This window comes from Lissotriton helveticus, chromosome 3_2, assembly GCF_964261635.1.
Source record: "Lissotriton helveticus chromosome 3_2, aLisHel1.1, whole genome shotgun sequence".
Taxonomy (NCBI): domain Eukaryota; kingdom Metazoa; phylum Chordata; class Amphibia; order Caudata; family Salamandridae; genus Lissotriton; species Lissotriton helveticus.
In genome coordinates, this window is record NC_136062.1 from 503,249,363 (window position 1) to 503,271,435 (window position 22,073).

A 22,073-nucleotide genomic window follows, 5' to 3' on the forward strand; every position below is an offset into this window, starting at 1 on the left:
GATAAAAATCGCTGCAGCTCAGCGGTAACATTTTGTCTCTAACCACGCAATAGCGATAATTATCGCTATTGCTTGGTAATATGCCCCTTAGTTTCCAGTAGGATTGCCGTTATGTTTTGTGAAAAGTGCGAAGAATGGGACAAGCCTGACAGCCATCGCCATAACGATTAGATCACGAGGGCAACTACAACGGACCTGTTTTAGAAGCCACAAACATCGCTTCTCGAGCCAGTACATATGTGGTCCTCTTATTGGCTTAAGCAGGTGGAAGAGTGAAGTAATCTTATGAACGTGAATATAGTGCTAAAAGAAACCCATTTCTGCAAGCCCTGCTAAAAAAAAACCTTGAAGAACAATCTCTTTTTTAAAGATAATAAATGTATGTTAGACTTACGGTTGGGGTGAGGCAACATAAGCCTTTTGCATTAATCGATATACACAGATGTAAGGGAACGTGTCTTTTTGCGGTGCAGTAAAAAACTAAGAAATTCGGGGGCATATTACCAACAACTAGCGATAATTTTTGTCTCTAACTTGTTTAGAGACAAAAATTATCGCCGCACATCGACGATTTTTATCGCAGATAAACCTTGCTATTAGCAAGGTTTATCGCAAATGCGATAAAAATCGGCCGCAATGCATGAATATCGCTGAAAAGTCAGCGATATTCATGCATTATCGAGCAAATGCTCTTAGCCATGTTATCCACCTCCCATTGGATAACATGGTGAAGAACTGCTCAGGGCAGGTGTTAGCTTTTGGAGATATTCGCGCTTAGCGCGAATATCTCCAAACGTTGGTAATAGGAGATAGCGATGTTAGCGACTGTTTCCAGTCGCTAACATCTTGGCACGCCCACTTTGCATATCATTAGTGATAAATATCACTGACATGCAAAGTGGGGCCCAAGATGGTCGCTATCTCCTACTAGCTGTCGCTAACTGGTGTTAGCGACAGCTTGGTAATAGGGAGATAATTTTATCTCCGCTTTCTTGGCTTTTAAAGCCAAAAAAGCGGAGATAAACCCCTTGATAATATACCCCTCGGTGTCTTCGGTCCGGGCAACTTTCAATTTCTCGCCAGCAGAAACATTAATCACCTCTATTGACTTTTTTTTGTTGCCAGAAAACTGCTGAACGCAAGGAAACAGACTGGCGGTTAAAAACAAAAAGTTATTCCGGTGCACAGCGCCTCTCCCGAGGTCAGCGCCAGGTGCGGCTGCCCAGGTCGAACCGCCCTAAATCAGGGAGTCAGTTTGACAAGTTTGGGCTTAAAATGTAGAGCTTAGAAGCTGCATGTTGCAGAAGATGCTTCGGGGAAGAGCAGCAAGTTCTGGACAGAGATAGAGGCAGGGCGTGCGCACCATTTCATTCATAAAGAGGCTTGCTTGCTGCTGAGCACAGGGCCCCCCGCAACGCGGGGGGCTGTGGGGGCCTGTGTTACGCCCCTGCTCTGCATTGGAAATAGGTCAGAAAATAGCATGCTAGAAGGGACAATGGGGAATATTAGCAGGGGCATTTAAGCCGTTTAGCTGCACTTTATGCCGCTAAAGCCGCGACATTATTATTGCCCAATTAACGAGCTGTCGCTAACAGCAGTTAGAGACAGCTTACTGGCAATAGCGCTGTGTCCTTCCCGCTTTGCATGTCAGCAATAATCATCGCTAATGACATGCAAAGTGGGCGTACCTCACCTAATCCTGAATGAAATCCCTCGCCACCGCCACATCGCCCTATTAACAACGCGGGTCAAACGACAACAAAAGCTGCGCTGCCCGCGATTATCACCGGAAGTTATCACCTGCTCCAGACCTGACTTAGCTATGCTAACAATGGGAGGTGGATTGACATGTTAAACCCACACTCCCCTATCAGCTAGGATTACCGAGGCGCACTGCCATTACCAGGACCCGGATATCATCGTCTATCGCTGGAATGTACATCACCGTTGTGCAAAGCGTTGATAATACGCCGCTGGAACGGCGATTTACTCCAGCGATAGGCGGCGATAATGCAAATCGCACTAAGCACGATTTGCGATAAATAGCAGAGGTCCCTACTGATACACCCCAACGAGTTTAGCTGAACTTATCAGGTCAAACAGTTTGTTGAAAGGTCAGGAAATGTCCTGCAGTCACAAAGATAACCTTCTGCATGAAGCGTAAATCATATCTTCTTCCAGACTCTGTTCTAAACGTTGAAACTACAAAAACCACAAACCACGAGCCCGTCTGCTAGAGAGACTGAGCTGGAAGGTAAAAATGTTGGTAATAACGGTTAAAGTCTGAGAACAGGAAAACCACTGAGGAGGTTTCTGCCAATATGAGATGCGAGGGCCACGTGGCCCATATCTATATGTGCTTTGTTTCCAAGAAATTGTTGCCACTGCTGATTTTAATCTACTCATTTCTGATGTAAATCCTATGCTTGTAACTTTTTTCTATTGTGGTTTTAGAGTATATAAGCCACTGCTTTTGAACTGTTCGTTGGACATCAGACTCCAGTCTCGGCTGAGCCTGGCTGATCTCCCGGCTGATTAATGCATTAACCCATATTGTATCGTCAACCTCCCCTTGTGTTGATCTTTTCCCGTCAACATCGTGGCGAGCCTGAGCCAGGACTTCCACTTCTTCTTGCCTCCTGTGACACCCTGGGCACCGCCTGTCCTTATGGAAATGGTTTTGCGGAACTAAAAGAAGGTAAGAAGACACCCGTTAGAAAGTCTTCAGGCTTGGGAGTTAGAATTCTTCAAAGCCTAGAACAGTGCAAATGTCGTCCTTTTATACCTCACTGGTAGAATATTGAAAGTATAATGTGTCCTATGGTATTATTTTTTTTACTGTTCACGTGTCGGGTAATGCATGCATGATTGTGCACTGACACGATAACAAGGACTAGAGCTCCAGTGGTAAGTCCAGAAGGTACTCGGGGACCTGGCTAAAAGGGCGGGAAGTGGTCGGGAAAGAGTAGGACTTGAAGCTGGACAGCCAGCGTACGTTCTGATGTTGTAGCAAAGAAACAGGTGAAAACCTGGTGTTCATTGGAACTTTATTCTGAGTATGGGCAGAACAGTTCAAGTCCTCTCAGACTTTCAGTCTGAAGGTCACAGTTTGTAGTTAGAGGCAGTGAAGTAGGGGCGGCTCTAGGCTCATGGCGGCCCTGGGCAGGAAGCGTAGGCAGAGGCCCCGGCCGGGACCCCCGCACCATTTCTTAAGAGCCTCATGGGCCCCGGCCGGGACCCGCACCATTTATAAGTGCCCCAGGCCTGGCGTGGCGGCTCCTGGGGTTTGGCGGCCCTGTGCTGGTGCACAGCTTGCACATGCCTAAGGCCGCCCCTGCTCCTTGTGAGTTCGGGAGAAGCGACCGGCTGCAGCAGCACTGTGAGAAGTTGGCCTGGTAGGGGATGTTTCCAATTCTGGAACCACCTACTACCTGACCAAACAATCCCTTATGGTGTCTGGTTGTAAGTCAACCTTATTAGACAAGCTATCCTAGGGGTAGCATGGACTAAGCAGCCTAAAGGCTTAACTTAAGAGGTCGTGTTAAGCGAGCTGTTTTACCACATACAATCCTGTAATATCAAATGAAAGGACACCACACAAGTATATATTATAAAATATATGTGTTTATTACTAAAAACAATCCCCAGTATTCTTTATGAATAAAGGGGCACAAGCGTTAAATCAAAAGCACTGTTTAAACATACAAGTTGCACAATTATGGATGAGGGCGGGTGGCCACTCAAACCATATACTAAACAAGTGGTATAAGAGATGCCACTCGAGCAGTGGTTAGGCCTAGGGCCTAGGGAATCGCTGGGAGCAGTCGGGACAAGCAATGCTGAAGTCGGGAATGGCCCTCGGGATTCGGGAGATGTGCGGAAAGCGCACGCATGCACCAATGTTAACCAATGGTGCGTAAAAGTCATAGAGTTAAAGTTTAAGGACACTTCCGCTGAACCTAGAGGAACAAAACTTAACACACAGACCCTAGAGGTGTGCACCAGTGTGGGAACACCGGCGGAGTAAAGTTACCTCACCCACAGGAAGTGGGTGCACAGGGTCGAAGTGGCGTCGGGTTTTGACACGCAGGCTCTTGGTGCTTGAAGCTGAAAGGGCTGCAGGCGGGTTAAAGATGAAGTGTCCGGTGGAGTCCAAGGGTGGACTCAAGTTGTAGAGTACCTGAAAGCAGAGGGGACAGAGTCTGGGTCACTCAGCAGTGACCAGGGTGGAACCAGGACGGAACCAGGCAATGTCGGGCGCAATCAGGTGGTCGTCGAAGAGCTTCTCTCCGCTGTCACGTGGGCTCTGGGGCATCTGCGACGTCCAGGAGCAGAACACGATCTGTCCCACGCAGGCTCTCACCGTCGGTGCAGTCGGCTTCAAGTTTGGAGCAAACAAGCCTTGGCAAGAGCAATCCACACGGGATCGGAAGATTGCTTCTCACTCGGACCAGGAAGGTCAGAGTCGGGGCTCCTTTTCAGGGGAGCTGGTGTGGATCTGGAGCAACCAGATTCACGAGTCTTCTTAGGTAGTTCGTCGGCACAGGGACCACTAGCCAGCTGGCAAGTGACCGGGCCAACGCGTTGAGCCAAATAGTGCCAAAGGGCCCCACGCAGCACTCGTCGAGTGTGGAAGGCTGAACTTCGGCTCAGGAGTAGCTCAGGGTGGGGGCTTCTCAAACCCCGGTGCACAGCTTCGAGGGTCACTCGTGGGCTGCACGGTCAGCGTCTCGTGGTCAATTCAAGATGGCGTGCCCCACGCTTCCGGTCGCCTCCACGGGTCTCAGCTTTGCAGGGACTGTGGATCCGGCTGTTGGAAGGCAGGCAGGCTTGATCTCGTCGATCTCAGTCACTCGAGCTCCGGCGGGAACTGCAACTAAGTAGACGTCGAGGGCTGGATGGTGCCTGCTGCTGCAGGGTGGTCACTCCTTGACCACAAGGGAGATTCTTCGGGCTTCCACGTTGAGATGGAGGGCGAAGGGTCCAGAATATCGTTTCAAATGTTTCTTCCAGGAAATCTGATGTGCATTGGCACTGCTCCCACTCTTATTCCAATCTGGGGGGCGTGATTACCTGCTAGGTCCCCTCCTATGGGTGGGACCCAGGAAGTGGGTGGATACACCCCCTTCCTTTGATCCAGGCCGCCCTGGCACGAGGGCTGGAGTGCCCCAGAACCGGTTTGGCCGGATTATGCAAGGGGCAGCCTTGTGCGCCCCAGGCAGTGTCTGGTTTCTTTCAAACCTCCCTGCTACAATACACTATCTCCTGTCTGGAGGGTGGTGACACCCTCCTGTGACAGGAAACCCTTTGTCCAGACCCCATCTGCTGAGTTTCGGTCAACTGCAGGGGTCCAGACATTTGTCTGTGGCAGAGGCATCCATTTTGTGGATCTTAAGGTCTTTGGAGAAATTAACCGCATTTAGTAAAGGAACATGTCTTACCCCTCTAGAGGGGTGGAATGCCATCCCCGTCGCCAGAACTGGCGAGGGGATGGTATTCCAAAGCGTATGACACCTTACACGACATGTTTTGATAAAGCCAAACCAAAGTTGCTAAATAACCGCGAGGATTATAAGGCACTTAATAGTATATGGTATGGCCTTATCCTGAAACAGCTTAGGGATTTGTTCCCGACGGCTGCAGACAGGCTCAGCTCATGCTAGAGCTCCATCTCACATAAAACCATGCACCCAGCCTCCAGGATTGGTGAGGCCTGACTATAGGAGTGGCTCACAGGTTTACATGTGTCCAGATATAGGTTTAGACATAGGTATACTATATCTAAGCAAGGGGTGTGTACACCACCTTACCCCAGCTGAGTGATCAGCCAGTTGTGTCAATTTAAGAACCAGCCAGGGGTGGCAAAAGATATGCTGCAGCCCCTGGTAGGCCTTGGTGGCCCCTATGCCCTGGGCACCTATAGTGCATTATACAGGGGCTGACAAGGAGTCCATTTCCAATTGTGGTATGTACCTAGGGTACATGGAATCCATTTTACAGAGAGAGCAGATGGCCTGGGGCCCTGATTAGCAGGGAACCAGGTCAACTAAGTCAAAAAAACAGCTAAACACAGGCAAAAAAATCTGGGGTAACCATAGTCAGGTAGCCACCTTCCTACAAGCACTAATAGTAGTTTTGTGCCCTAGTATGAAGTTTTAGAGTGCATTAATATGTCTATGCAGATGTGAATAGAAGTAAGGACACACATTAATGTCATTTTGTAGTTTTGTGCTGTTTATACTTAGGATTTCAGAATTGTGTGAAATACTGTAGAGGTTAAGGAAAAGGATTTTTTTTATTTTAGACAAATGTCTCAAGGGCGCATAGGTACCCAACCACAACTGATTCCCAAATTAATCATCCATTTTTATAACGGTCTCCCTGTGGCACTTTCTAAGGGTACTGACCCTGGTTGGCTGGCAATTTATTTATTTATTTTTTACATTTGTAAGGCGCACAGATACCCACAAAGGGTTTCCCGGCGCCGAGACTGTGATACTGAGCTACACCCTTGAAGAGAGGAGGACGAACTGACAGTTATTTGTCAAAAAGGCAGGTCTTAATGCTTTTCCTGAAGCTGGAGAAATTTTCTTCCTTACGGATATGGGGGGGAAGAGAATTCCAAAGGGTAGGCCCCAAATAAGAAAAGGATCTTCCTCCAATTCTCGCCAATTTGAACCTGGGCACTGCAAAGTTCGCTGCAGTTAAAGATCGCAGGCTGCGTTTAGGAAGGTAGAGACTAGCAAGATCTTGTAAATATTTGGGAGCAGTGCCGGCTTTAATTTTAAACATGTAGCTCAGGGCTTTGAACCTAACTCGGTTCTCCACCCTGAGCCAATGCAGGTCCCTGAGGTGCTTTGAGATCCTTGCTGTTCTGGGGATTTTGCACAGCAACCTAGCAGCGGAATTTTGGACGAGTTGGAGTCGTCTTAACACTGCTTGGTTTGAGCCCAGATAGAGGATGTTACCGTAGTCAAGCCGAGATGTAATAAGAGCATTGACTACGGTCTTCTGGGTGGCAGGAGGCAGCATCCATAAGATTTTACGCAACCATTTAAGGATGGCAATCCCAATACCATCTGATTACCCTTTAATGTTAGAGGTTTGTGAGCGCCTAGGTATTGACTATACATCACCGCTGGGTCTCCTGACAACATACATTGATGTGGCAGTCAAACTCCTGTCAGATAACTAAAAAGATTGGCGTCAAAGAAGTAAACATGAAGACAGTGTCCTCCACATTACAGTGATTAAGAGTAGTGTACAGTAACCTTATGAACCCCACAACAAATACTGATGCTATCAATTACTATCCCTATAGTCAAACCTTAGAAGAACTATCAAATAGTATAGATGAGCACCTAAAGAGCTATTTTCCAGGTACACATACCATAGAAGAAATATCAGACTTGATAGGGAGGTCCTTAATTTTCTTGCAGGTGATTCTGAACAGGACCTTTCCACACTTAAGATTTTGGAATTGGTTTTGAATTCTACAAAACCTATTGAAGTGGTCTACCCCACTTTGAGACAACCCCCCAGAATGCCCCCCAAGCAATTAACTCATTACCTATATGATTAGCAAGGAGAATAGACTGAAGGAAATCTACCGTAATACCCCACGAGGTAGATAAGGGTATCAGGTGGGAAGTATAATAGAACTGAGAATATGCAATATCATTGGGAAGAGTGAACACGTGTAACAGGGACAAGTTAGGCGAAATATAAGACTAATCAGTGGCCAAGTGCACCACATAAACAATGAGGACTCCTTTAGAACACGTGGTTAAGGTGTTCCCTGGCGACGAGGCCAAAATAGAGAAATAATGAAAGGAGTGGCATAAGGCAACATGAAAACTTGAACATGCATGGCCTGAAAAGGGCTCATCTGACAACATAATGTTGGATCATATAGCCACCCAGGGCGCACGACCAATATGGCCGCGCACTAGCGAGGCTCCAGCCGGATCGGGCGACAATTAAACATAATCCCCATCCTTGAGTATCAAATTCGCATCTTGTACATCTAAACGGAGAGACAATGCAATTCGGCCCATGTGAGTCCAACTCCCGTCTTCCGACGGCGCCATACACCCGAGCTAGGTGCCAACAAAAATCTGGGCGATTATCCGAGGCGGAGCGCCGGAGCTATGAGGCGGCCCCTAGCTGGGCCCCAGCGGAACAGGTGGCGTATGGACCGACGCGCCGCTTAACTGCCGTGCTCATGGGTGCTGGCAGCACTTCAGTGCTGGGCAAGGCTGCGGGCCGGATTTGCTGCTGACAAACCACCCGCCTGGGAGACAAGCGAGGACCTACCTGCGGCAGGTGCCGAGACGAGCCACATAATGGCCCCGGTGGCGGGTGAGTGAGCGACGCGGACATGGTGCTGGGAGCCGCGAGGTGCACAGTCGAGGAGCCGCTATTATACAGAGACACTGGCTGGGACCCGTTGAGGTGTAGCTGACAGCACAAGCCCTGAGGACACTCCAGCAGAGGTGCGCCATTATCAGCAAAGCGTAGTAGCCCGGCGGCCGCCATTTTGAGCCCGCGTGCACCCAGTCCAGAGCGAGCTACGATCACACGCGGCAAATACCTACAGGGTCCCCCAGCTGCGACCTGCCTGCTTGTTGCGCTGAGCTGGGAGTGCAGTGCCCAGCCACTGGTGCCGCAGCTAAGTACAACAACCTGCACAGACCGTGAGAATGGACTCTGTAGTCCTCAAACTCGAGCAGCACGATCGCAGGCTCAAAGAAGTGGAAACCCGGGTGTCAGAACCAGAAGGCGGCGCCGCTACGACAAGCACACCTGTGCTTCAAATAGACATACTGCTGAAAGTGATCGCAGAGAAGAACGCAGATTTAGAGGCGCGTTACCGCCGTAATAACGTGCGAGTCCTTGGCCTGGCGGAGACCACTAACACGGGCCGGATGGAGGTATTAATGGAGAATCTCGTGGTGGAAAGAGCCCACCGATCACTGACCGTGCGCCCGCCGCAGGGAGCACCGCCCAAGCCGGTCATTGTCCGCTTCCTGAATTATCGTGACCTGGATACTGTACTGAGGCTGGCCCGGGAAATGAAACAAGTCCGTTATGAGAATCCCACCCTGGCGTTCTTCCTGGACTTTACTCACGCGGTTCAAGAAGCACGGCGCAAGTATGCTGCGGTGAAGAAAAACTATTGGCGCAGCACATCCAGTACGCGATGTTATATTCGGCCAAACTCAGGATTACTCATCTAGGGAAGTAGCATTCTTTTACCTCTCCCCAGCAAGCTGAAGATTACCTTAGGAGACATCGCAGAGCAACATCCCGGGAGACGGAGGAAAGCAGGCGTTCTAGGTCCCATTCACCTGCATCGAACCAGGACTGAGTACTGGGACATGGACATTGCACGGAAGATGGACGTTACGAACAATCACCAAGTGACTCTCTCCATATTGGTGATGTATTGACAAAGATACTCAGTATCCTTTTACTTTTTGAGCTGCCCGGTCACTCGCCTCCGTCCCGCTAATGCAACCTGCTCTATTGAGTGGGATTGCGTGTGGGTGAAATTAGGGAGGAGTGAGGGCGAATCGTGTGCCCCTAGTGTTCCCCATATGAGGGCATACCCCCGGACTTCCCTCTAGCGAGAGAAGGAACTCAATAGACTTCTGTATTAGTCTTTGGGGGGAGGGAAACATGCCCGGCAGGTTGGGGGAGCCGGTGTGGGAGGAGGAGGTGGGGGGAGTATGGGGTTGTTCTTAGTTGCGGGATGTACAATAGACAAGGCAGACATGTAATAGATAAGAGTACATGTTGGAATAATGGCTGAAGGGACGACGGATGTGAGAGGTGTAACGGTATTATCATGAAATGTACGGGGGTTAACTGACCTTAGGAAAAGGAGACACGTACTGGGCTATATAGATAGACACCATGTTCAGGTAGCTATGCTGCAAGAAACCCACCTAGGCCCGAGTGGCCAGCCCCAATTTGCTGCCCGCTGGGCATCCCATCGCTGTTTTGCCTCATATTCTAACTATTCCAGAGGTGTGGCAGTGCTGATAAGATGTGGGGTGCACTTCGTGCTTGGGGGTATGGAGGTAGACGGGAATGGACGATACTGCCTGCTCTGGTGGAGGTTGGGATCTTCTGAAGTAATGTTCGCTAACTATTATGGCCCCAACACGGATGATGCGCATGCCCTCCGAGAAGTGTGGGGCAAAATCCAGATGATTGGCACCACTTACGTGGTCTGGGGTGGCGACTTCAACACTGTAATGGACCCTAGCGTGACAGATCCAATCCCAGACCCCCACATTACACTAACACGCAGGGGACACTTCGTGATATTGTATCCACTAACTATCTGCTGGACACATGGCGGTATAAACACCCTACCTCGAAAGACGGAACACATCACTCCCGGTGCATGGGTATTGGGCGCGGCTTAATTACGTGCTAGTGACGGTGGGAATGGCACACTGGATAGAGAAAGCATCCCATCTGGCTCGCACGTACTCCAGTTATGATTACACTGTTAACCCCAGTGGACCCGTCCCCCTATATACACTGGCGACTCAATACCCTACATCTCCAAGACTCGGTGTTTAGGGCCGAAATGGAGCAAGACTTACGGGAATACTTTGAACGTAACGTGAACTCGGTGTCCAATTTGACTACAGTTTGGGAGGCTTTTAAAGTAACGATACGCGACTGGTGCATCTCCAAAGGGGGGGGATCCTGAAGGACCTACGTAGAAGTTTGCATTCTCTGGAGGCGGAACTTAAAGCCCTGGAGAGGGAACTGTGAGAGGGTGGCGAGGTAAACGCTACTATAGCCACACTGTGCACCAAAATGTCCGAATATGAGGAGGCGGCTGATAGGGAATGTAGATTTAGAGGAAAAGCGCACAGAGCGCGACTGTTTGGGGAGGGTGACCGACCTGGGAAAGCACTAGCGAACGCGGTGCGACCCCCCACGTTTGCCAATTACGTGGTGGAGATCTGTGACGCGCATGGCCAATCGCATAGGAACCTGCCAGAAAAACTCTGTACGTTTGCGGTTTATTACGAGACGCTTTACACATCCCAGAGGGGACCCATCTAGATTTACAGCACTATTTTGAGGACATCGCCCTGGCGTGGCTAGGCGACACCCAGCAAAGGTTTCTCAGTCTAGACCTGGAAGTTGATGAGATAACTGAGGCGATAATGCATATGCAGTCGGGACGGGCGCCGGGCTCTGACGGATTGCCTGTGGAATTTTATAAGACATATGTGACGATTCTAGCTCCCATTTTGAAGGCAGTTTACTATGAGGCATTGGAGGAGGGGCAACTACCGATGACAATGAGAGAAGCCCAGATTGTTATGTTGCTCAAGCCAGGAAAACCACCGACCTCTTGCAATTCCTATAGGCCACTGTCACTTCTCAACTGTGACACTAAAATCCTGGCAAAGGTACTTTCGACGCGTTTCAATCTCCTGATGGAGCAACTTGTACTGCCAGACCAGGCGGGCTTTGTTCCCAATAGGGCAACTGCGCATAACATCAGGATCCTAATGGCAATGCTTCAAGATATCGACCCTACAAGTGCGGTGGTGGCAGTCTTTCTAGACGCCACCAAAGCCTTTGATACTGTTGAATGGGATTACCTCATGGGCACATTAAGTCACATGGGCATGCCGGGTGCGTTCCTCAACTGGGTGAGGCTGCTATATTGCAATCCACGTGCCTCGGTGTTGCTGAACGGTGCCAGGTCAGGCAGTTTCCCTATTTCAAGAGGCACACGGCAAGGATGTCCACTGTCTCCGGTCCTCTTTGCGCTGGCAATTGAACCCCTCGCGGCGATACTGACGCAGCATCACAATCATAAAGCTCTCATATACCCCGCTAGGCAGTTGTTAGTATCCATTTATGCGGACAATATAACGCTGTATATACATAAGCCCCAAGAAAACCTTAAGACAGTCCTGCTGGAAATAACGAAATTTGGAGCTATAGCAGGGGTGCAGATCAATTGGGCGAAGACGGCAGTTTTCCCGCTGACTGGTGAGACGAAACAATATCAGATTGATTACCCATTGCAATGGGAGATGGAGGACTTCAAGTACCTAGGTATATATGTCACCAGCCAGTGCAGAGAAGCAATCAAGAATTTCCAGGTGAAGCGCCCGCTGAAGTGCGCACTTCACCTGAAGACGTGGCGGAAGAAGGTTCATCGGATTGGAGCGGCACAAAGTTTTGTCTTGGAGCTTCGTCGCGCTAACTTCGTCGTGTCACCAGTTTTGGCAGCAGTTCAGTTCATTCGTGGAAGCGCTGGGTAGCTCTAGTAGGAAGCTTGATGTTGTGTGATATTTCAGTAGTTTAGGAGCAGCTTCCTCACTCGATTGAATCAAGAGATAAGTTGATAATTGCAGGCACAGCAAGCATTTTTTTTAGTTATCCCTTCATGTGAATATTCTTTGGCTTTCGCATTTCATAAAGCAAATATTTACAGAGTGCATCTTGGAAACCCCTAGATTTCAGTTTCGGGCGTATACGTGTGATACAATGTTACAATGTTGCAACATATTTTTACCTCACACAAAGAATAGTTAGTCGAATGCTGTTTGGATTTAAAAAGCAGAGAGAGGCCGCTGCCTTTCATTTTCCGTTTTCGTTTTTTTTTTATGTATCAAACACTGTGTCCAGTTAGGTGCAGTACTAGAAAACATGTATATTTATACTTCATTTACTAAGACAGGATTAAAAGAAATAAGTAAGAAGACCTTACCTGCTATAGTAGTGAAAAACACCAGGAGTCTTCAGTACACCTTGTAGGTAAGAGTCTGTAAACAGAGAGAAAGAGTGTCAACAAATTAAAAGGTATTATAGAAATAATACTTGTTAACAACAGTTTTGATTATAGTTACAGACAAGGGTTATTATACACAAGTACAGAAGAAAGAAGAGGGTCTCATGTCACCTAAGAACTGAGTAGGTGCTAGAGAAATAAGTAATGATTATTGTAAAATAATGAATGTGAAATAAGAAGTTGTACTAACTGGAGGTTATTTTCAGTTCCACTAAAAAGCTCATGCCGGATATAACTAGAAGATAGCAGGAGATAGAAGACCCAAGAACGGAACTAGAATTCAAGGAGTGTCAGTCTCTTCTCTGTCCCATCCCCTTTCCCCCCTGTGGTTTCCTTGGCAGGCCACATGCCGGAGAGCAATGCTGCTGGACAGCTGTTGAAGGGAGTTGGGAGATTCTCGTCATTCTGCTCCTGTGCATCAGAGGTGTAGATACCGTTCTGACAGAGACTGAGATAAGGCCCCAGTCCCCTCCTTCAGCTTCCCACCCCTTTACCGAGAGGCTCAAGCAAGTTTAAACATTGCAAAGGTGCAGGGCATGTATACTATGCAGGCTAATACATTGAACACACCACCCACCTCCTCACATCTGCCTGCTGTAGGATATTCAGACCCTATGTGTAGCCCACCATCAGAATCATCTCCCAAACACAGTGAATATGTCCGGCTAGCGCCAAATCCATGAATGACTAGCACACCGCGGAAGATGTTGGGGGAGAAACCAGTAAATGTGTAGGAACAGTGGATGCTACCTTTAAACTTCATTTAGAAGATGAAACTGCGCCTACCGAGAAAGATAAAAGTGAAGGTCAGCACCCAAAATTAGATTCAAAGGACACACAGATCGGAGGTGTTATTAGGAAAACAGTCAGCGGTCCAAGGAATTGAAGCCTCAAGAGTGGGAGGAGGACTGGAAAGTTAGCCTTTACACCAAAAACACCTCCTGCAGCACGCTGGAAGCTGATAGAGGAGGGTGGCGATAACAAGTGGGTCAAGATAAGGGAAGATGGACATATAGACACAAGAACAACCTGGGAAAAAGAGACAGTGCCCTAGTGGCATCGGAAAACACTAGACAGGTCACAGATGATGGCACACCAAAGCTCGGAGGACTTCGAGATGGTTTTTTGAGCCACGAGATATGGCAATAGGTGATCCTGAGTGGGATTGTCCTTATAGGAAGGACAGCCTGCGAATATGGAAAAGATATTCCAGACAGTATGACCCACGTCACCCTACTGGACATAGGGACATGGTCCTGTCACAGCTGCCCTTAATATTTAAAGGTTCTGGGATGCTCCAATACATACCATGGCCACAGATGGATAAAGAAAATCCTAAAGAACAGCTGCCACCACTTGCCGTAGGGTCCGGGAAGTGGATAGCGGCTATTGAAAAGCACAGCAGGGATACCCCTTGCAATAGGCAACATCAAAAGTTTATTAAGTTCCCTTATAGGAGATGAAACAGATACACTGTTCATAAAAGCAGGAGTAAAGGACGTGACACTGACTGATTCAAAATGTGATGGGGCACACTTTAAACAATGTGAGGGGAGTTGTTTGGACACAAATAAGACGAAGGTACCCAGAGAGGCCAGACATTGGATCTCTCATGGCACAGACAATGCAGCCAGATGAAGACCCAGCACAATTCCACAGCAGAATAAAAGAGAAATGGACACAGGAGGTAGGGGAGGGATGGGATGTGACTGGACAGAATGCAATACTGTTCTATGACATAGTGAAGAAGGGATTACCAGCTGAAGTGCAGGACAAACTACACAGGATAGTAGCCCTAGAAGCAAATCCATGGACTGAGACTCAGGCTTACATAATACATTATTGTAAAAGGAGACACTAGAAGGAAAAGAGCGAGAAGGATAAAATTGAGAAAGCAGCAGCTAAATTAGTACAACAGAAACTAGCAAAGAGGACAGAGGGAGAAACTGACACCGCTACTACTCAGTTGGCCGCAGTGTCTTTGGGCGTGCCACCTGTAAACACCACCTCGCAACCCCAACTATATGCCCCCAGATTTAATAACAGGAATGAGCAAGGAGGGCGAGGAAGGTTTGGGGGAAAAAGGCAAAACACATTCAGGGGCGGGCAAACATGGCACTACTGCAAGAGGCCAGGACATTTCACTAGAGAATGTAGGACCAAAAAGAACCACGAAGAGGCAGGGGCAATATATGGCCAGCAAATGGTACCACCTAGTCGCACTGTGGCACAGCCTGCCAGGACCGCCCAAGTGATGTATCTTCCACAGCCCCAAAGGCAGCCTCAACAACAGTTCCAGCCCCAACGGGTGCAACAACACGTGCCCCAACTGCAGTATGGGCCGCAACAGGCAATGCAGGCCACTGTACAACACCAGACCTTACAAGGTGGGGTAACGGTCAGAGGAGGAAACCCCTTTCAACAAAATTATGTGGGAGGATATGCTCAATGAAGGTGCCCGCAGAGTAGTCTCATGTGTCCAGTACTATCGATAACTCACAGATCAGACGAGGAACCCACTGTAGCCATAAATGACAGGGAATACAGCGTTCTCATTGACACTGGGGCCCCTAGGTCCTGCATCCAAGAGAGAGGACTCCCACTGTCAAATTCATCAATGGACACACAGGGGTTCTCCGTGGAAGCGATGGGGGTTCCAATCACCAAATCTGTGGTGATGGAGAAAGGGGGAGGTACATTAACAGCAGTCTCTTATTCTCCCCCACGGCCCCAGCAAACTTGTAAGGACGTGATGTCATGGCAACATTAAACATGTCCATCCACTTTGAGGAGGAGGGGACAATGATCTGCTCAACACCACGAATGTCTTGCAAATGTATTAAGACAGTGGACACTCATCACCCAGACGGTGACCGAACCAGAGCTAGGCCTATAGACACCCCAGTCTTTACTAGAGCAGTGTGAACCATCATAGCAGAAACACCAGAACTAACAGGAAAGCTAATTGAATTGCCAAGGAACTTCCTACTCTGCCGCCAGAGCCCCTGGTTAGAAAAGCTGAGTCCTGAAGTGCCAGGCAAGGCAAGTGTCAGGCAAGCCCGTCTGCGCCCGTCCGCGCTAAGTCAGCGCTCAGGGCGAGTCATCCTGCCTGGCATGATAGAGGTAGCCACGGCAACAGCTTCATCCATTTCACTAGTGAGGGCCTGAAATCCCATAAACCCCCTGCTTGTCCATCCCAGAGAGTTTGGTCCTTTGGACCTTCTAGCGACTTTGCCCGCATTGATTGTGGCTTCAGATTTGCATCTGCACCCCTGACAATGGCCATACCTATGAATACACCTATGGCGGGGATCATCAGCGCCTGCCTTATCAATGCTAGATCTGTGAAGAGGCATTTTGTTGATGTTGCCGACCTTATTACTGATAACGGTCTGGATATGTTGTTCGTTACGGAGACGTGGTTTGATGCCTACTCCAATTCGATAGTTGCTCTGGCCACTCCCGATGGTTTCAAAGTTCATCGGCTGGATCGCCAGATGGGCAGAGGCGGTGGCCTCGCCATTTGGCTTAGGGACAGCTGGGCCCTGCATAGTGAATCCTCCTCCCTTCTGGGGGACTGTGAGGTTCTTAACGTCAGCGTACAATTCTCCGCCCACTTTAGGCTTGGGGGGTCCCTGGTCTACCGACCGCCCGGACCGTCCAAGAACTTTTTGGATTCCTGTGGGGACGCACTGGCAGAGTGCACCTTGCGCTTCTCCAGGTTCATGTTTCTTGGCGATGTCAATATTCATCTTGACCACGCTGAGGCATCGGATTCCTCTGCCCTTTTGGATGCCTTCCACCTGGCAAACCTCTCTCAAAGAGTCTTGTTGTTTCCCACCCATCTTCGAGGGCACACCTTAGATATCATAGGGGCTAACTTCCCTATATCGGTGAAGAGACCGAGGCCGATTGCCTGGTCCGACCAATTTCCCATCTTTTTCTCTTGGGCTTTGATGAATTCCTCTCACCCTGCTCATCGCCATCGCCCCCAGCCTTTAGGAGACTGGACTTAGCGGCACTTAGTGCCTCTCTGGGTTCTTCCCGTCCCTCCTTTCTAGGGGACTTAGAGGACAATGAAGTCCAGTTTGCTGATTGGATTACTGGTTCGGTTGCGTCTCTGTCTGCCCCGTGTCAGTCTAAGCTGAGGAGAGAGTCCCCCTGCAAGCCTTGGTTCTCTTCTAAGCTGAGGTCTCTGAAACATGAGTGCAAAATAGCCGAGAGAGCCGGGTGTGCCCGTGGCTACTGTCCTGTTGACAAGAACGCTCTCAGAGAAAAATAAAGGCTCTACTATACAGCTATTGGAGAAGCCAAGGGACACCACTATGCCACTCGCATTGAGCGAGCCAAAAACAATTCTAAAGAGATTTTCTCTATTATTCAAAGCTTTTTGGCCCCTTGTGCTCAGGTGGCTGCCACACCTGTCTCAGATACTTGGTGTAACTCCTTGGCGGCATTCTTCAAGGATAAAATAAACAGTATCCAAGTTTCGCTATCCATCTCTCCAGGGAATCACGGTGTGGTGTTATCATTACCTATCAGTAGGGTTGAGCCACCCTCCACCTTTTCGGATTTTGGGCAAGTTGATTTTGCCAGCTCCCTTAAAATCTTGAAGGCCCTTAAGTCCGGCTCACCCATCGACCCCTGTGCTGCTAGGCTTCTGTCCGACCTGGCTGACACCGTAAATACAGAGGTGAATTTCATGATCAATAAATTACTCTGTACGCCTCTGTGCCCACGGCCTGGAAACATGCCCTGATTCTTCCTCTGCTTAAGAAGCCGTCTTTAGACCCTTCAGTGCCAGAGAACTATCATCCTATCTCGCTGCTACCAAATTTGGCGAAGGTTTGTGAGAAGGCTGTTACCTTCCAACTCACCAAGTTCGTTGAGGAGGCAAACGGGCTTCATCCGGCCCAGTCGGGCTTTCGTGCTGCTCACAGCACGGAATCCGCCTTGTTGGAGGTCGCTGAGGCAATTCGGGAGTGTCTGGATGCCGGCAGGAGAGCAGCATTGGTTATGCTTGATCTCTCGGCGGCATTCGACACTGTCCCTCATGCCATGCTCCTCAATCGCCTATCTGATATAGGCATTGCAGCCAAGGCTCTGCATTGGATTAGCTCCTTCCTCGAGGGCCAGCAACAGCGAGTCTGACTTCCCCCGAGTGCCTCTGCGTCCTTGCCGGTGTCCACGGGGGTGCCACAGGGTTCATCACTTAGCCCCCTCCTTTTTAACATCTATGTGACTCCGCTTGTGTATCTTGCGGAGTCACTGGGGGCTAAGGTTATGGCTTACGCCAATGATACCCAGTTGCTGTTTACTTGGCATAAGGTGGATGACTCTGTTGGGATGGCCCAACACTGTTTATCCTCTGTTTTTCACTGGATGGCCAATGCTCAGCTGAAATGTAATGAAGGGAAGTCTGAGGTGCTGTTGTTTGGCTCCTTTCATTCGGATTTCAGAGAGAGGCTTTGGCCCCCCGGTTTTCCTCGGCCCTCTGAAAGAATTGGCGCAGTAAAAAAATTCGGCGTCTGGTTCGACCAAAACCTGAACTTTGTGTCGCATGTGAAGAAACTGGCCGGCACCTGCTTCGGCATACTTAAGAGCCTGAGGAAGTTTCTCCCCCTCTTGCCGAGTACATCCAGAGAAACAGTGGTCCGCGCGCTAATTTTGTCCCGCCTGACTACGCCAATGCCCTCCTGGTTGGCTGCTCGGGGCTACTGGTCAAAAAACTGCAGGTGGTGCAAAACTCTGTGGCCAGACTTCTTATGGGTTTATCTCCCAGAGACAGTGTAAGGTCACATTTGCGCGCTCTGCACTGGCTGCCAGTTGAATCACGCCTGAAATTCAAAATGTTGACTATTGCTCATCGGGCCCTGTATGGGACTGGCCCCATATACCTACAAAAGAGATTTGCTTTCTATGTGCCAGGGCGACTGCTTCGGTCTTCCTCCCAATGGCTGATGCAGACCCCGAAGTTCAAGCGTCAGCGCCTCGGTGGCAACTCCTTTTTGCGCAGGGCTGGCCTGGCCTGGAATTTGTTGCCTTTAGCCTTGCTGACTACTCAAGACCCATTGAGGATCAAAAAGAAACTCAAGACTTTTCTGTTTTATTCAGATGAACGGTCATCTCTTTCTTTCAGGAGCTAGCGCCGGGACACTTCTAAGTAGCTGTGCGCTTTATAAATTCAACATAACATAACATAACAGGTAGAGATCTTATTCTGGAGGTAGAAGCTTTGGAGATCTCTTCCACCTGGGGGATGGTGATGGCCAGTGATTACGCCTGTACGATGTGGGCCTGTGTCATCTTTCATGACCCCAATATAAATGTAAAAGAAATATCAGATTACCAGTTGTTTGCTGATGACCCCACAAGGTCAATGTTAGTTTTTCAAGACAGTGGGGCATATTATCAAGGGGGTTATCTCCGCTTTTTTGGCTTTAAAAGCCAAGAAAGCGGAGATAAAATTATCTCCCTATTACCAAGCTGTCGCTAACACCAGTTAGCGACAGCTAATAGGAGATAGCGACCATCTTGGGCCCCGCTTTGCATGTCAGTGATATTTATCACTAATGACATGCAAAGTGGGCGTGCCAAGATGTTAGCGACTGGAAACAGTCGCTAACATCGCTATCTCCTATTACCAACTTTTGGAGATATTCGCGCTAAGCGCGAATATCTCCAAAAGCTAACACCTGCCCTGATCAGTTCTTAGCCATGTTATCCAATGGGAGGTGGATAACATGGCTAAGAGCATTTGCTCGATAATGCATGAATATCGCTGACTTTTCAGCGATATTCATGCATTGCGGCCGTTTTTTATCGCATTTGCGATAAACCTTGCTAATAGCAAGGTTTATCTGCGATAAAAATCGCCGATTTGCGGCGATAATTTTTGTCTCTAAACAAGTTAGAGACAAAAATTATCTCTATTGGTTGGTAATATGCCCCAGTATTCCTTTGCGTACTACGCTGGAAACAAGGTCTGCAATACCAAAGACTGTTTCTGGTCCTAGTAAGGACGATGGGGCATATTATCAAGGGGGTTTATCTCTGCTTTTTTGGCTTTAAAAGCCAAGAAAGCGGAGATAAAATTATCTCCCTATTACCAAGCTGTCGCTAACACCAGTTAGCGACAGCTAATAGGAGATAGTGACCATCTTGGGCCCCACTTTGCATGTCAGTGATATTTATCACTAATGACATGCAAAGTGGGCGTGCCAAGATGTTAGCGACTGGAAACAGTCGCTAACATCGCTATCTCCTATTACCAACTTTTGGAGATATTCGCGCTAAGCGCGAATGTTGGAAATGGGATCCCCGGCTGGCCAGGGCTTTCGCCAAAGTCAGTCAGAGACCACCACTCCCAAGTCAGGGCAAGGGAGTTACACGCCAAGATAACCCCTACTCACCCTCTAGGTAACGTGGCGCGAGCAGCAAGGCTAAACTTGGAGGCGATGTAAGTTAAGTATTTGCGCACGCACCCCAGCAACAACACCCAAAGGCCCACCACAAAGGAAACTCCACACAAGGTTATATAAAAATAGCCTTTGTATTACACCAAAACACATTAGATAAAACACACTTTACAATGTGCCAGAGGCACGGGCAGAATTTACAAGGGATTATTTACAAGACAGGGCCACCTGGACCACTGTCAGGAATCAGCACTTTTAGAAGTAACAATACAATACTTGTAGGCCTAGAACTTAAAACATAGCCTATCAGACAGTACCTTCCGTCCTGGTTGCACGGGATAATGCGAGTGACCTCCTTAGTAAGCTTGAGCGGGCGACCCAGCGAAGCGGCGCGGCTCAGGGGAGAGCGGCGCTGCTCGAGGCTTGGACGGGCTGCCGGCACGGTACAAGCGTTTCTCTGGGGCGACCAATGTGTGCGGCTCAGAAGAGGAGGGGGAGGCAGGATGCGGGCGACCCAGCGAAGCGGCGCGGCTCAGAGGAGAGCGGCGCTGCTCGAGGCTTGGACGGGCTGCCGGCACGAGCTGCCGAGGGGAACGAGCGAGGCACACTTCAGCGAGGCCCCAGGGGCCCAGGGAGATCAGACAAGTCCCATCAATTTGGCAGGGAAGGCACCATAGAGTCCACTGGTCCTAGGACTCTGGTCAGGGGGCAAGCTTAGTATCAAGCCCTTGGGATCACTTATAACAGAAGATCACTGTAACACAAAATAGGACATAAAGCACGAAACCAGTACCCACTGGTAACTGGTAAGTCCCCCCTACGCAATCCTAACCACCCTAGGAACAGGTCACGCAGGGAACCAGGACCTTACTAGCACCACCTGCACTAGCAAGAACAACCACCTCAGTATCACAATACACATAGGGGCATAGACCTGGGGACAAAACACATGATGCAGAACCTACATTCAGCGGTGTAAGGAACACATGACGCATCAACACACGTTCAGCGGTGTAAGGAACAGGGCACATAATGTATCAACAACACATTCAGAGGTGCAGAACACAGGGTGCGCAAAACATACTACACATTGTACATTTCCTAACACCCAAGAGCAATAGGACACAGATCACAACAGCATCTAAGCCTCAGTTAGCGCATAAATCACCTTTAGCGCAGAAATCACAGTAACATGAACTTACATCAAAGTCCAGGGTCCAGGTTGCGCCACTGCGCCAAAACCTAAACGTGGCAGCTGCCCACAAAGTGCTGGGCAGCTGGGGATGATGGGGAAAACATGATGTGGGAGCCTCACAGGCTCTGAGGAAATGACTGTCCCCTTTTTGGAGCCTCTCCGGGCTCTCAACAAAAAGATGTAGCCTCACTGGGCGGTGGGGTCCCTCCCAGGGGACCCTGGAACACTGGGGGTGCCCTGAGCCTCTCTAGGCTGTAGGCACAATTGCGGGCATCGTTGGGGTCCCCCTCCTGGGGACTCAGAGAACCAAGGAGCCTCTTGGGGCTCAGCATCTGGGAGCCTCTCGGGGCTCCGGGCAACAGCGGGGGAGCCTCGCAGGGCTCAGCATCTCAGAGCCTCTCGGGGCTCACTAGCAAGGTGGGGGGGTAGGCAGAGTCCCTCTCGGGGGACTCGGACATCACTTGAGGCCTCACGGGCCTCCTAACGCAACCGGGCTCGCTCTCAAGGGGAGGGGCGGGCCCCGACACCCCTCCTCCCCGGTAATACACTCACCGGTCTCGCGGCGGCTGGGGGGCAGGAGAGCTCCCGCTCCTCGGGGCTCTCCTGTGCTGCGGGCTGG

General features: G+C 49.5%; 1 protein-coding gene and 1 pseudogene across 2 annotated transcripts in view; one reads left to right on the forward strand and one right to left on the reverse strand.

Annotated features, from left to right (window-relative positions):
- LOC144826118 (uncharacterized) overlaps window positions 1-22,073 on the reverse strand; it is a 146,884-nt gene that overhangs the window by 80,465 nt on the left and 44,346 nt on the right. The window contains exon 2 of one of the 2 annotated variants that reach the window (XM_078684520.1): window positions 12,761-12,815. The exons of the other annotated variant lie outside the window; for it this stretch is intronic. The gene's annotated coding sequence lies outside the window, so the exon portion shown is untranslated. The remainder of the gene's footprint in view (window positions 1-12,760; window positions 12,816-22,073) is intronic. 2 annotated transcript variants of the gene reach the window in all.
- On the forward strand, window positions 13,981-15,293 carry LOC144826183 (uncharacterized; annotated as a pseudogene).